At 31.9% G+C, this 16,100-nt stretch overlaps 1 long non-coding RNA gene across 1 annotated transcript in view; it reads right to left on the bottom strand.

The window, feature by feature from the left end:
• Nucleotides 1–2,260, bottom strand: part of LOC125066618 — a 77,768-nt gene extending 75,508 nt beyond the window's left edge. The window contains exon 1 of the long non-coding RNA XR_007119688.1: nucleotides 2,230–2,260. This is a non-coding gene — a long non-coding RNA (uncharacterized LOC125066618). The remainder of the gene's footprint in view (nucleotides 1–2,229) is intronic.
• Nucleotides 2,261–16,100: the final 13,840 nt, after the last annotated feature.

The raw sequence follows: 16,100 nt of genomic DNA, 5'->3' as shown, positions 1-16,100 counted from the left end.
TTTCACTGTGATAAGTCATCTCTTTTTTGTTTTATATTCTTTCATTTACAAACGTTCCTTAACTTTATGCGTATAGTAATTATTAGTCTCCATCATATACGAAATAGTCTGTTAAGTCTGCAATTAAATTGATGTGTATCAGTCTAAATCATGTTTCAATAAACACGAATCCTATCCAGCCTAATATATCAGGCGAACTTTACAGATCTCATTGTATCAGTTCCCTTTCAATATCATGAACCAATCAGATGACGTTCATTCATGTCACGTCAGACGAAAACACGCGCCATCGTATACATTACCAGTAATTATGGAGCTATCAGATTTTGCATGAATAATTTTATTTTTATGTCAGGTCTTTTTTCGTGCGATTTGAATTTAAATTTGTCATGCATTTACTAAAGTAACATTCATTGTATCATAAACATAGTAAAAATATTTTTTGTAACTGAATTATTTTGTTCAGTTTTTTCGTACGAATGGATTATGTTAATAAATACGTTCATTATATATATTAACATTTCTTGTCTATAAATTCAAGGGAAATCGATTGATGTTTATCATCGTATACTAGACCTTTTGCTACGATTAAAAAGGTGAAAAGTTTAATAAAAACTTTTGAACAATTAAAAGTATATTTTAATGTATTAAGTACCTAATATATAAATGATGTTGCTTGGCTGAATCAAATTTAGTTTTATTATTAAAATTATGTTCCCTCAAAGCCTTGAGTTGTAGAACTCAAGGTTTTAAATCAAAGTGTTAATGTATTTTTTCATATATATATATTTTTTAAATCTCCCTTGTCTTGTTATATAAATCAGTATACTCAATACAAACTATATTATCTCAAACTGGAGAGTCGTGGCACAAATCCTCTGATATGATTCTCTAGCACACGTACGCAAATCTTCTAATGTCTGAAACGAGTCCTCACTTCGTCGCAATTGTTTACGATGACACTGTCTATACTTTTATCGTTCTGAGCCATTTCAATTCTCGAGTTTAAAAATGAATCGTCCAGTGGACAAAATACCGAATATCTCACAATACCTGGTATAAAACGTTCTCAATTGTACCTTCGAATCCTTGACCGTTTATATTTGAAACTTTAATCTCGTTACAAAAGTTTGAGTGTTTGAATTCCCATAAAGATCCAAGCCTTTATAGCAATCCAAATGTAAAGACTGGTGAAGCAATTCCGAAGTTAGAATGGGCAAAGTCTATCAACAAAGTTTTTACGATTCCCGATATTGAAGATGCTAAAAATGTGAATCGAATAGTGATTTCTATGCATTCTTTATTTATTGAATTATGATACGAAAATATACATAATTCTAAATTATTTATTTACTTTTTTTATTATATTACATTTAAAAAGTAGTTTGGAATAAAAAAATGGGTTGTATTCAAATCAAAATTATGCTAAAAGCTGGTTTTTAAAGAATTACTTAAATGATTGACTCAGTTTTGTCAACAGGAATGTTACATATACTGGAAATATGGACTTTTATAAAACGATTAAATTAAAATTGCTTCATGAGAAGCCCGTTAAAAGCAAACGGTCAATATTTTTAGCATATTTTTTTGAGTAAAAATATTAAATATCGACTAAGATAACTACAAAAAAAAACAAATCACTGACAACGACATTTTATACGTTTATGCAGTAAAATTATTGGTTATTGATATGATAAACGAAATTCAAAGTAATTAAACTCTTTGGACTGATGAACGTGACCATATACAGATACAAAGTCTGCGCGCGCCGCACGTGTGACAGAATCAGGGATGAGTTTTTATACAATACTATTAAATTTCAAGCGTATCGTTTGCTCAACGATCGTCCGTGTCTCATAAAAATATAAAATAAACGAATGTTTTAAATGCGTTGTTGTTTCAACGAGGTCTTAATGAATGGTTATGTAGGAGTTTCATATTTGTCAATCTAACAATAATTATGTCAAATATTTTAATAATCATAATTATTAGGTATATTAATACATATGTATTAATATGGTAATAATTAGCAGGCCACTCGGAGTTTCTTCTTGTTTGCTAATTAACATACCTTGTAATATAACTAACGACCTATTTTTATTAAAGAAATACATATCAAAGATTACTCCGCCCTTTTCTTGACAAAAGATAAACTTCCAACGTCTCTTTATAAACATCGAATCGACTGTCCGAAACTGCACAGGTTTGTCATTGTTTATTTGAACGTACCGATTAGGTTGCTCCTTGGGTGGGGGCATAGGGGTGGGGATGCGCCTGCTCCCCCTGGGCCCCTCGCTCATCGCGCCGATTGTCAAGCCGGAGCTGAAACAAAAACATCGTTCAGTATACTCCAGCTGATTGATGAAGGGACTCCGATAGGCTATGTTGAAACTGGAGTAGGAAATTTTAAAGCTAGTATTTCTCCTCGTCGTATGGTTTACCTTTCAGCAGTTTTAAATTTAAATTTATGATAAAATAGTAAATATTGGACAACATCACATACATTACTCTGATCCCAATGTAAGTAGCTAAAGCACTTGTGTTATGGAAAATCAGAAGTAACGACGGTACCACAAACACCCATACCCAAGACAACATAGAAAATCAATGAACTTTTTCTACATCGACTCGTTCGGAAATCGAACCTGGGACCTCGGAGTGGCGTATCCATGAAATCCGGTGTACACACTACTCGACCACGGAGGACGTCGTATTGCTCACCAAAATAGGAAAAATACAGTTATTGAGAAAAAAATCTTGTATCCAAAAGCGTCATTCCGAATATTATATCTTCCTTTGAATAAAATATATGAAGTAGAATATGTTATTATATCAAACTTATCTTTAAATATAGACAAGTTTTACAAACATATATGTTTATATACTTTTATGACCGTATTGTTAAAACATAGTCGTTTACTTCTTTTGAATATAAACTGATGAGTTTCGTATCGAAAGACAATTTGTGTTTAAAACCTAATCATTAGCAATTTCTACCCATTGGTAGAAAAATCTGTACTGAATAGTTAGATCGTTTTTAAAATAATGACGCCTAGTAAGTTTTTATAAAAAAAAAAATATATTAATTGTGTTTTGTAAATACAATTACAGTGATTTAAAATAAATTGTTTTTATCAGTGATATCGTAAAACACCGTTTAGATTATTATTTTACGTACAAATAATTTTCTTTTAATAAATATATTTCAAAAATTCCTAACCACAGTGCTAAGTCCAAATAAGTTTTTCCATTGTAAATATGATTTGTAATTTAGATAAAAAGATTTGGTCTTGAAATATTTGGACTCTCGCGTCCAACCTCGTGTTTATTTATCCTAGTGAAACAATTTTCTGAATTGAGACCAATCCTTTACAACCTCAATATATTATTATAGAATTCGAGTTGACTTACTATTTCTATCTCATTAATCTTAGGTATTACCAACACTTATTGATTAAAATCAAAATATAATACTATGTTTATTTATATCAATGCAATGTGAAAACATATAAAAATGCCAGATAAATTAAGTTAAAAATAGCTTAAACCTTATTAAAAAAACACTGATCTCAACAATCGTTGACACCACTAATAATCAAAGTGTCATAAAACACGGTATATAGAAAATTCAATCTTAACCTAATGCAATAAGGTTCGTATTCAAGTATGAGTACTAAGCTTAGGTGTATTCATCAAAGGGAAGCCTCTGACGTCAGCGCTATTGTGGAGGTCCTCAATGTTCCTCTCTTCAACAAGAGACCTGGTACCTGGAATGTAAACTTTGTAAGCATTTGAGATTTGTAAACATTTTGTTTTAGCTGCTAACTACATAGTAATCACAGCCGGTACGATTGGTATCAACGGAGCCTTTGAGAGCGTCGAGCGTCACGTTACAGTGGAAATTTTCTTTTGAATCAATATTTTTCAAATTCACACTTAGCGCGTCTGCTTCGCACCTTTTAACAAAAGCGACGTTTTTTCAAAAGCTCAAACTTTTATAATCAACAAAGAATAGCGAGTGTTAATTAGAGTTGGAAACTAATACTGTTTTTAATTAGTTAATAATAAATTTACTTTTATATTGTAAGACTATTTGATGACAAGTGGTCACCACCGCCTATAAACAATGGCGGATTTAGAAATTTGAATGATTTTATGTATAGCTGTTGCGCCGCCAAAAACAAGAACTAATAATATTACTCAGTTATTCCTTGTGCCCGTAAACACAAGGGCTCACTCGTATTCCACACCAGAATACAGAAAAATAAATTTTACTGTCAACCAAGTTACGAGTACCTACATGTCCAAAAATTATGCTTTTTATATTGAGGTAGCTAATTGTTAATTTTACACTTTAATATCATTTAGAATCATTATTAAATTACAGGAAATACGTGTTTAAAGTTTATTAAAAACGAAAAAGTATTCGATCAAGATTCACTTAATTTGCCCACAAGACACTCGGATCTGCTTACAAAATTTTATACCTAAAAAATGTCTCCTGGACTATATTCTATTCCACATCATAAACGACTTTTATATCAAACTAGTTGTCGCCCGTAGCTTAGCTTGCGTCGTCGTCAGATGTTAGGCATAAAAATCTATGTCCTTCCTTAGGTCTGAAGATTACTCAAAACATAACAAATTTCATCAAATTCAGTTTATTGAAAGAGTCACAGACACACACACACACGGAGTTACTTTTGCATCTATATCTCATATAATAAGATTAATTCAAAAATAAAACAAATAAACTTTCTAATTTATAAGTTACGATAACAAAAATAAAGTAGACAAAAGTAAGTTCGAATAAAATTAATAGGAATATTCAACCGGTAAAGTCTTGTTCCAAAACTCGAAGTCTTAATATTAAACAGATTCCGAAGCAAACTTCCAACTCTTCGATGTAAATCAAACAACAAGAGGCATAACATTAATAAATCTATTTATATGCTAATTACTTTTAAATGCAAATGGAAAGAACTCTGAAGACGGAACTGTTCAATGGCAGCGATATATATATCAATGACTACGGGTGCAGGTTTGGTTACTTTTCCATGATATTGGTAGGCAAATGGACCACGTGATGGTAGCCTGATGGTGGTGCTTTGATGATTCCATTAATTAATTTAATTCTCGATTGGACGTTTTCGATAAAAATGCTCCGCGAAGGAACCTTCTGTCTCATTGGTGCAAAAGTGCCAAATATATTTATAGATCTGAACCCGCAGCTTAACCCACATGGTATTTAGTTTGTGACGAAAATGCTTCGAGAATTTGTATACAACCTCTTATCCCCAATATAACCCCCTCAAGCAACCTATACCCGTCCTTGTGGTCCAAGCTTCGTGCCAAATTTCATTACAATAGATTCCGTGGTTTTACCGTAATAACGTAAAGACTTACAGACATAGAGGCAGTAAAGTTATTTTTGCGTTTATAATATAAGTGCCCTATAAAAAGACCACTTACACTTTTTACAATTTTACTATCAAAAATTCAATTAACCTTAAGTATAATTTAATGTACTTTCATAAAAGAGATTATTGTAAATATTTTAAACCTTATTTATAAAAAACTCAAAATTTCCATCAAAAACATTTTTGGAAATCCAACAAGTTCCGAACGGGCAATTTGAATTTAAAAATTCAAAGTATGCATAGCAAAATAATTTTGTGAAGTACGTATCACAAAATATTTAACAGGTTCTGTATGTGCAAATAAAAATATATTGTGTATAAATACCTAATAATAATAATCAGATAAATCGAAATTATTAAATATATATTTTTTTATTTTATCGAAGTAGAATTTCCTTGAATTTTGACTTAGAAATTTATTAATGCGACGTTTTAAGTCTATAAAAATTATTTCCCTATTGTCGCGTTACTGGGTCGCATGCTCTTTAATTTTTCTAGTATTTTATTTTAAATGCTGTAGGTTTATAAAGGCACAGCAAAAAAAAAGTAATAAATGAAAAATAACGGTTTAGAAATTTAATGGCTTGGACTCTATTCCACTAAGCTCTTATAAAGCGAATCGCTGGATAAATATTACTTGTATATATGTGACAATTTCGTCCATCGCACATATAATGACGTTTGTCTCCAACAATGAGCAAGAACTATATTTCTTACACACAAAATATATCGGTGCTTGCCAGGGGTTCAACCATAAAAACTTCAGTTAAGGTTAATATACTCTAATCACTGAGCCATCACAATCATTTAAATCTAAAACGATAAAAAATCTATTATGAAAGATATGACAATGGACCGAGCGAACCCTAAAAACTTGGACGAGCAACAACGCTCAGTTAAATATCAAAGGGGAGAGAAACGCTGATAATATCACTTGCCATCGAACTTGACGGACGTAACCCTTTCGTCTGAAATTTCATCTAGTTACTGAAGTCTAGTTTGCTTTTTAAATTACGCTTTATTATAAAAGAGTTAAAGAGATAACAGAGTCAAAATTTCTACAGGGCGACGCTGTAGAAATTTTGATTTAACTATATTCAGTCAATAATATCGGGCGTGTTAGACGAATATACATCACGATTGTATTATAACACTCATTTTCCACGGAGCTGTGATGTTAAGGCCGCGCAAAAGTGCCGCATGGAGAAAATTTAAAATAAGAACATAAAATTACAATAATATCTTGTAAAGTGTGCGAATGAGTGTCGAGTCGGTATTTGTACGAAGCCGAACCCAATTTAAATGATTATATATGGTTGAGTATACTTTAACTAATTAAAATATTTCTGATAATGTCTAATGAGATAAATAACTGTAAATACATATGTATCAAAAGAAATTTAATAGTAGTTAAATTATCCGGAATTTAATTTATAAATATCTAATTGATATAAATAAAAATTAAAAATATATCTCAATGAAGTATAAAATTCAACAGTGGTGAGCAGACTTGCAATGGGCTACATGATGGTAAGTGGTACCACGCATAGACTGCTACTGTGAGAAGTATTAACTATCCGATTGTCAATGTGACACCAATCTGGGAACCTTAGGTTATGTCCCTTGTATTTACACCGGCTCACTCACCCTTCAAACCGGAACACAATACTACCGAGTAGGTATTGCTGTTTAGCGGTAGAATATGTGATGAGTGGTTAGTACACACAGATAGGATTTATAACATTACTTCCCCTTGAACTAAATATTAATCTTTGGATTGAACCTGCTACTCTTAATGCTGTTATACGCTTAAACTTTAAATACTATAATACCTAAATGACATGTGTTGATAGTGCATTTTAAATATTTTAATTAAATCACCTCACAAGTTCACTCTTAGCAACTTTTGACCCTCCGGGACGTGTCCGCGCATAATGTTTAGTATTTTACACGTTTTTTCAACTCGATTGGACATTACTCTGAATAACATGTGAAGGGGCGCGAACTAATGAAAACTAATCAGTAATCCCACATTATTATCAACATTATTAACATTTATATATAATAAGAAAATATAATCAAAGTACCAATTAACAAATTTAAAAAAAATATTAAGACTAAATTAATTAATTTTATTATTAATTAAAAGATTACTTTTAGTAAAAGTCGCTTGGATTTAGGTTCGGTTTACATCACAGGACTGATTGAACACTAATTGTGAATATCAGCATTGAAAATCTACTTATTTGAAAAGAACTACTATCCGAGTTTCTCATTAACAAACCTTGGAACCTTATTCCAGCCTAGTATTCATTGTTACACTGTTTGTATATTGTATTTAATTGAGGTAGTTATCCGTAGTGATTCTTTTATTTAAATTAGCATTAAAAACTTATCTTTGTCTTATCTTTTTTTTGTTTGTCTTTATCTCTAACGTATATATAAACTAAACAAGATAAGTGGTCACAATTGCCCCAAAATATTCGCCAAAAATTCGGTCAATATCAGTGCACCACAAACTTCGTATTAAGATATTATATTCCTTGCGCTTGTAGTTAAACTGGGTCATAAGATTAACAAATTCAAAGTATTGCTGCTTGGTAGGCCCTACTACGAAGTAAATATTTTCTTTTTTAATTATATTAAGGTAATGATCTGATGACGATCCATGATGATCGTCAATAGACCAATCGTTTACCTTTATAATGTTACCGTAGCAAAAAGCTCCAAGTCTCAATATAAAAGAGAAAATGAATCGCTTCATTCCGAATCCGTCTCGTGCTCGACTTTGCTAAGTTTGTTTGCATTAAGAAATTCCCAAGTCCTTTGAAACAATTTCCGATTATTTCATCAACTTACGGAATTCGAGAGGAATATTGCTGAGAATATAAAGAATGTTCTCGAAAGGGTCTACGTTTTATACTCTGTAAATATTAATAACGTCATATAAAAAGAAGTATCCAGACTTTCTGACTATCAACGTTTAGCCATTTAGATAGAATACATTGATTTAATAATGGAATGCACCTAAATTATTTTACAAATACATATTTTTAAGGGAGGAGATACCTCTGTACTTCCTTAACTTTTCACATCCTAACACGGTCAAGACGTCATTTGTTTTAGCACACAGTGACAAATATATATATATATATATATATATATAGTAATATAAAGCAGCTGTCTGTGCATGTTTCACTGTGAGGTATGAGAATGTTTGATGGTCATTTAACCAAGCCGCTCCAACGCGGGTTCATGGATGCATACGCAAGATCCCTCGTGATGTTTTCTTTCACCGCCAAACACGAGATGAAAAATAATCACAAATAGAACACGTGAAAATTCAGTAGCAATTCTCATTTCATTTGAACCTGCAATTATCGATTGAGATTTGCGTGACCTGACCACTGACATCTCGACTCAATATAGGTTTTAAAGAAATAAAATTCTCATAAATTTAGATGATTTAATAAACTCACTTGAAAATAAAGCATCCGTCCTAGCTGAATTTGTAAGCAGATTGATTTCGACGGCAAGGCCATTTTACCTATAAAATTTCAATATCGAAGTTAAATGGGATTCCAGAAATGGTATCCTCATTTCTAGTCAATGAAATTGCATCTAATTCCCTTTCAATCTCTCGTTCTCTTTGTTTCGGATGAGGGAAAGAGATAGATAATCAATTGAACGATAAATTGTGGCGAATTTTTTCTCATGAAACATAAATATTTCGAATAATTTTTATGGTGATTTTATGCCAATGTTATAAGGAAAATTAATTTGGTCTGTTTACTTCATAAAGTCACTATCACAGCATCTATTTGTTATCACGCGGATATGGACAATTGCAATGTGGCTTACTTGTAGTTCCCATCATTTACACTTTTCAAAATAATATGCTATTTTTTTAATATATTCCATATTAAAAAAATCTAAACATACTTATTACTTTTGTCTGTCCTTAAACTATAAGATTCCATAATGTAAAAGTTACGTATGAATCGGATTAGCAGTGTTTGCTTGAATAAAAAAAAAACAAACTAAAGCATTCTAACATCATTGACGACCGGTTTTCATGGGTACGCCAATCCGAGGTCCCGGGTTCGATTACCGGCCGAGTCGATGTAGAAAAAATTCATTAGTTTTCTATGTTGTCTTGCGTCTATGTGTTTGTGGTACCGACGTTAATTTTGATTTTCTATAACACAAGTGCTTTAGCTACTGATATTGAGATCAGAGTAATGTATGTTATGTTGTCCAATATTTATTTATTTATTTATAGTTGCAATATTTTTAATAATTAACGAAGAATGTTTTTTTACTAACAAAACATTCGTCGTACTGCACGATCTAAGAACAAATTTCATCAGACGTCCAGGCGCGGTTGAACGTTATTATGAAGTAAACATTAATACACACTCTTATTTATTATATGCCTACAATTTTTTTTTAGTATTATTTTCAACCAATAAATATTTAATTAATTACTATTCCATAATTATAAAAAATATTTGTCTTACCGCTTTAAAAAAACAATTAATAAACATTTAGGTATGTTAATGTGTAAAAATATAAGGAGGTAGGTACTAAATTTATTTTATACTCAACAAACATAAACAATCACAATATATGTATATATATATATATATGAAATGTATTAACTCAAAATCGTCACGCGTTTTTTATTGACATTTACAACTATTTGCTAACGATACAATTTTATAGCCCCATGTTGATTTTTAAACATAATAGAGCTTCGCTTATTGACAACCCTAAATAAATACAGGGATTTTATTTGCTATTGCGAATGGCAAACTGCTTTAATGTTACAAATTAAAAAGGGGTCTAAACCTCAGCGCAGGGCCCACGGAAGTGGCACGTTGAGTCGAGTGTTTCCGAGCGAAGTGCATGTCTCATACGTTTAATCACATGCTTCAGCTTTACTTTCATGTCGTGAAGGCTATGCGTTGAACGAATTAAATCGCCACTTTATTATATTTTAATTAATTCATCATTACTGAAAAAAACAATGTACGGCCATGTTTCTCCTATAATTTGGAGTATTGTGAAAGTCCATCTTATTACGTATAACATATATAACAAGCTCTTACACGTTTCTCCAACATGCAGTCCCACATACCACGGGGAGATGTTTCCAGGTGCCATTTTGCGGTGCCTAAAATGCCTGGTGGGCCATAGCACACAGGAATACCCACTAAACTGCAGTGCCCACCCTGTCTCTCAGCGGATCGCTTGCGCTTGCTACTGTGTGTACCTTCTCCTAACTATTAAGTGTAGTGTAGTGTAGTGTAGTGTAGTGTAGTGTAGTGTAGTGTAGTGTAGTGTAGTGTAGTGTAGTGTAGTGTAGTGTAGTGTAGTGTAGTGTAGTGTAGTGTCGTGTAGTGTAGTGTAGTGTCGTGTAGTGTAGTATAGTGGCTAGATGTATAAGGTCCCATAGTCCGAGGTTCTTAGTTCAAGCTCTATCGGGTTGAATCAAGTGGGTTTATAAACCCTTGAAATAACGCCGTGGTCGAAATTGGTAAGGATGACATTTCTATCAGCTGACTTGCTCAACTGCCTTCCAAAAATACTGAGTTATGTTTTACAATGATGCCATTTCTAATTTAATTTTCAATCTAGATTGCATAGATATGTCTAAGTAAAACAAATTTAACGAATGAGTGGTTACATTATCGATTTTGCTTTAACAGATTCAAAGTAAAACTGCAGTATCCGCGATATTGTGTAACTATGTGCAGATCTAGGAATATGTTTAGTTATAGTTTGGTGATAGAATGCATCCGTAATTTTATCACGAAACAATAATACTCGGTACGACTATATTCCAGTTGAATGATGAGTAAGCTAGTGTAATTAAAGCCACAAAGGCTGAACCACCTTTGGTTTCATAATTAGTAGTGGATTTAGGTACGGAGTAAGTAGTGGTTCATACGAACAGCATTGAACAATTGCGGGCACTTACCACCAAGTGATCATTTACCTTCCTTAAATAATAATAGATTATGATGCTATCAATAATATTTATCCATTGATTTCCAGTAATATTCGAAATAAACTTAAAAAATTAGGTCGAAACCCCAGATACACAAAATATGCTGAGGGATATTCTCTCAACAAGTACGTCGAATGTCCCCGAGGCCATTGCCGTGTAAAACATTTTGTAGGCCACGCTAGTCAGTGTTTATAGAAATGTCTCCCGAGGCGGTTTGCGATTAGTGCTATGAATATAATTACTTCGAGAGTGATGACGCGTAACCACCTTACAGGATATATTGGTAGGCATGTTGCACACACGACTACACTCGACAATGCCAAAAACCCGATCTATTACTCTCAGAAAAAAAATTATAAAAAAAATTCAATTCCATAAAAAATATAATATCCTTATTTTGTCATCTTCAGATGTGGTAATTTTTCTTTAAATTTAAATTGGACCACGAGGGAACCGTTCCATACAAAAAAAAAAAACAATTCGGTTCATAAATGACGGAGCTCTAAAATAGCAAACATTAAAAAAACTGCAATCGAATCAGAAGCGTCTTCGTTCCACTATTTTCTTTTTAAAAAACAATCCTTATTACTTGAATTAATTTTAATTTTATTAATTCAAGTTATTTGCTATAAAACAAGCCACTTTAATATTCTTCTCTCAATCATTTCAAGCATCTCAAACAACGAATTCATCCGGTATACACAAGCAGATTTTACAAACAAACAGAACAGTAAATAGTATTTCAGATTTGTTTTACATTTGTTTTCTGTTTTAAAAAACGCGGTAAAAACTACAAAGATGTGCGGTTCAACGACTGTAATGTTATTTTTACACCTGCATTGAGTTAGACTATGTGTAAACAAAATAGGGCTACAATAATCTCGGCGGCTATTGGAGTATCGATTATATGAAATAATTATCTTTAATATTTCGACGTTTCCTTAAGACGCTATTTCGGTTTTACTAACTTTAACGACTCTTCAGAAAGTAACAAACATTAGCAACATAGTATATTTTGTTTATATAAAATATACTTTATTCGAGTAGACTTTAACAAGCGCTTTTGAATCATACTTTTACAGAATTATATCAAACGTACAGCTACCAGTTCGTAATGTAGATTCTACCGCGAATAACCTAACTTAGTAGTTACCTTTTTACAACATTTAAAATACAAATGATATCAGTTAAATACAATAAAAGGTTTATAATATGTCCTTCCTGAACAAGCTGTAGTTCCATGCTTTTTATTCTCCACAAATCAATATAATTTTGTATTGTTTAATGTTTTGTTTAACAAGCGAAATTAATGAATTAGCAAAGTGAAAAATATGTATTATTTAAATATATTTGCTAACCTCTGTAATATTACAAAATAGCAGTACTCAGACTAAAAAAAATGAAATAGGCATCGTTAATTTTGTCATTTGTGAAGATTAATATATAATCAATTATTAAATAAGTTATTAATTTACATATAATAGATGAGACAGCCCTAGGTCTATGAAATCTGTTTATGCGCACACGCACCGATGTCGGTGCGCGATTGATGTACGGAATACAGCTGAAACGGAATCAACATGATTTACATCGGATAAACTCGAAAGTAATGCGCTCTGTGCATCTGATACATACAGGCTTTGTTTGATTCAATAATATAATTCCTGTAAGCCAAATAAATTTAGTTCCGCATATTGTGGATATACAGGATAAATAATTCTTTTTTTGCCAGTTCTTCTCGGTGAATTTAAAGTCTGAAACGATACCTTTAAATACCTGCTCGAAAAGATTATGAGTGCCGAATTAAATCTTTATCATTACTTGCCCTTAATCGATTTAGATGAATGCCTGACTTTCCTCTGGGAATCCTTTTCCCGGTGGATTGGTTTCCCGCGGTACGAGTAGTTAAACGCTCCGCTCGATTGATAGATATACGTCACGAATAGTCCTTTAGTTGGTTCTTACAAACAATTCTCATTGACTGAGGTGGCCGTTAATTTGATTAACAACGTACCACAAATACATTAACAAAATCTGATGGCTTTTTATAGAGTACACGCTGTATACCAAATGAGATATCACATCGGAAACTTCAGAATCCATCAATTTTTCTTAAGTATTAGAGCAAGGCAGGATTGCTTATGGACCAATTTTCAAATTTGGAATTTTAAAAATGACGAACTTCTCTATACAATTTCAACTACAACGTAATCCTCTAAATTGATAAATTTAAAAAAACCGTATATATTTTGCTCATAAACAGACCCATAATGACCAATTTATATATATCTAACTTCAAATATGGAGAACTTCCATACAAATTTCATCCCCATTTCCAACCTTTTAGTTGATTAAAAAACGTATAATAACTTTATTTTACTAATAAACAGAAGTCCAGTGTGGATTTTCCTATTTCTAACATCAAAATGGCAAACTTCCTTACAAACTTTTATGCTGAATTTCTTCGTCTTAAGGGATTAATTTAAAATATATATACGTCACAAAAAAAAAAAAAAACAATTTATATAACATTAAAATTTAAGAATTTCCATACGAACGTTTTTGTGTACACCCTATTATGTAACGAATACCGTACACGCCTAAATAGTGATTTTAATATTTTGACATTAAAACAAATTAAAAAGAAATAATTTCGAAAAATCCTTCCTTAATTCTCACCTACGCTTATTAAGAAAATCCTTCGCGATATTTCATCTCATTAGACCCACTGGTTTAGACTGTATGTCGTAAGGCGCTAAGTTATTTTAAAATATGAATAATAAAATGTATTAGTACAATAAATTGAAATAAAAACTATCATTTTAATTTAAAAATCAATAAATTTTAACCTCGTTAACTTAACTTTCAGTGTATTGACTTATTGTATGAAAACAATAACATCTATGTAAATTTTCAGTTGTAACTTTTACAAATAACAAAATATTCGTTAGGTATATTATAACACTAAAATATACTTTGCTCTTACAACGGTCGAGTGGGCTGTTAATCTGCTATAGTGTTAGCTTTTGCATTCAGAATCTGGAACAAGCGATACTCACACTAATTAATATGTACATTAAGGATGAAATCCCCTTTCACGTGTATTTTTAAAGCGTTTCGCTCATATTTACAATGACTCGTGGCGATGTTTCGCTGCACTTTAAATTGATTGGTTACACATAACTACATACAAATGTATCCTCAATTAATAGTAGCTATTCATGTACATGTGTGTACGTCTATATAAATGTAGGATTATCAATATCAAAATGATGTAAAAATAAATCCCAGATGGGGATGTAATCTAGAAAATTACATGTGGAATTTATTAAAAATATTATATTTTACAGTAACATTTAATATCTAGATACAAGTCGTGGTTCCGTTACCTTTTATTTCATTTTAGAAAGGCGAAGCAATTCTGTTTAGTAATAATTTTTACTCCCTACCACTGGTAATTATTGCATATTGCATTAATTATAAAACACTATGAAGCTTATATGAACCTTATTAAAACTCTATTTTACACGCACAAATTAAGGACAATAATGAAAAAGGTTATAACTAATAGCTGAGACGGTCCAGGACTATGATTGCGGATTCAAACCCCGGCAAGCTCCACTGAATTTGCTTTATTTATGTTTATAATTAACGTGCTCGGCGGTGAAGGAAAACTTCGTGAGGCAAACTTCTTGTGTCAAATTTCAATGAAATTTTGCGACATGTGTTCCAACTAACCCAACGTGTCGCCCAGCAGTGGGATATTTACAGGCTGTTACGTTAAGACAAACAGCAAGCAAGTACAATGACAGCTGTATAATGCAATCAATCAAATTTCTCAAGACACATAATTATTGTAATCAAAATACCTAATACTTAGAAATTTGGAACATGATAAACATCCAAGTGACCAAGATTACAGGCAATGCAGATGATACAAGTTACTAAATCGTACAAGAAGCAAGCGACTTTAAAGAGCACCAGTAAGGCAGAGACATGTAATCACTCAGAAAAAAGCACTCGCTACGTTTTTTAACGTCTGCTAGAGATCTGTGCCGTGATATCCGTGTAGGTCTTTCTCAGTCACGAGTACGCCATCGCTTGTGCCGATCATTTGTAAACATTACCCTAATCTAAGTTAATTGAACAGGTCGAAAGATGTTATTAATATTTGTAAAACCTATTTGTGAGAAAAAAATATAATTTTAATCGAAGATTGCGTGTCGCAAGGAAGCTCTAGTGATTTTTATGTGCTTAATTTGTGTTTTTTATAAGAAAATCATCGTTAACTTGCACGCGTCGGATGGAATTCTGCCACGTCTGTTATTCACGAATATGAATTTGGAATAAGATCCAAGACTTCTCTTAAGGAGAGGAGATCTTTTATTTCTGTTATTACATACCTATGTAAAGAAAGAGATAGTTTTTTTTTTAATTTTGTCATAATACTACAGATATTAGGATTGAGTATCGGTACCATTATCCTCAGTAAAAAAGACAAAAAATAAATAATAACCAAAATACACCTTTGAGTTCTCATGAGCACTGTTGGACGTTAAATTTTAAATTAGGGCTGCAGCTTCATTTATACCATTTCTATTGTGACGATTGTGACTCAATCAGATATTATTTTTATACATCTATCTTTGATTCAGTAAGTCCAGAGT

The sequence above is a fragment of the Vanessa atalanta genome, chromosome 9 (genome assembly GCF_905147765.1).
Source record: "Vanessa atalanta chromosome 9, ilVanAtal1.2, whole genome shotgun sequence".
Classification (NCBI taxonomy): domain Eukaryota; kingdom Metazoa; phylum Arthropoda; class Insecta; order Lepidoptera; family Nymphalidae; genus Vanessa; species Vanessa atalanta.
This window is presented reverse-complemented; position numbering and strand designations above follow the sequence as displayed.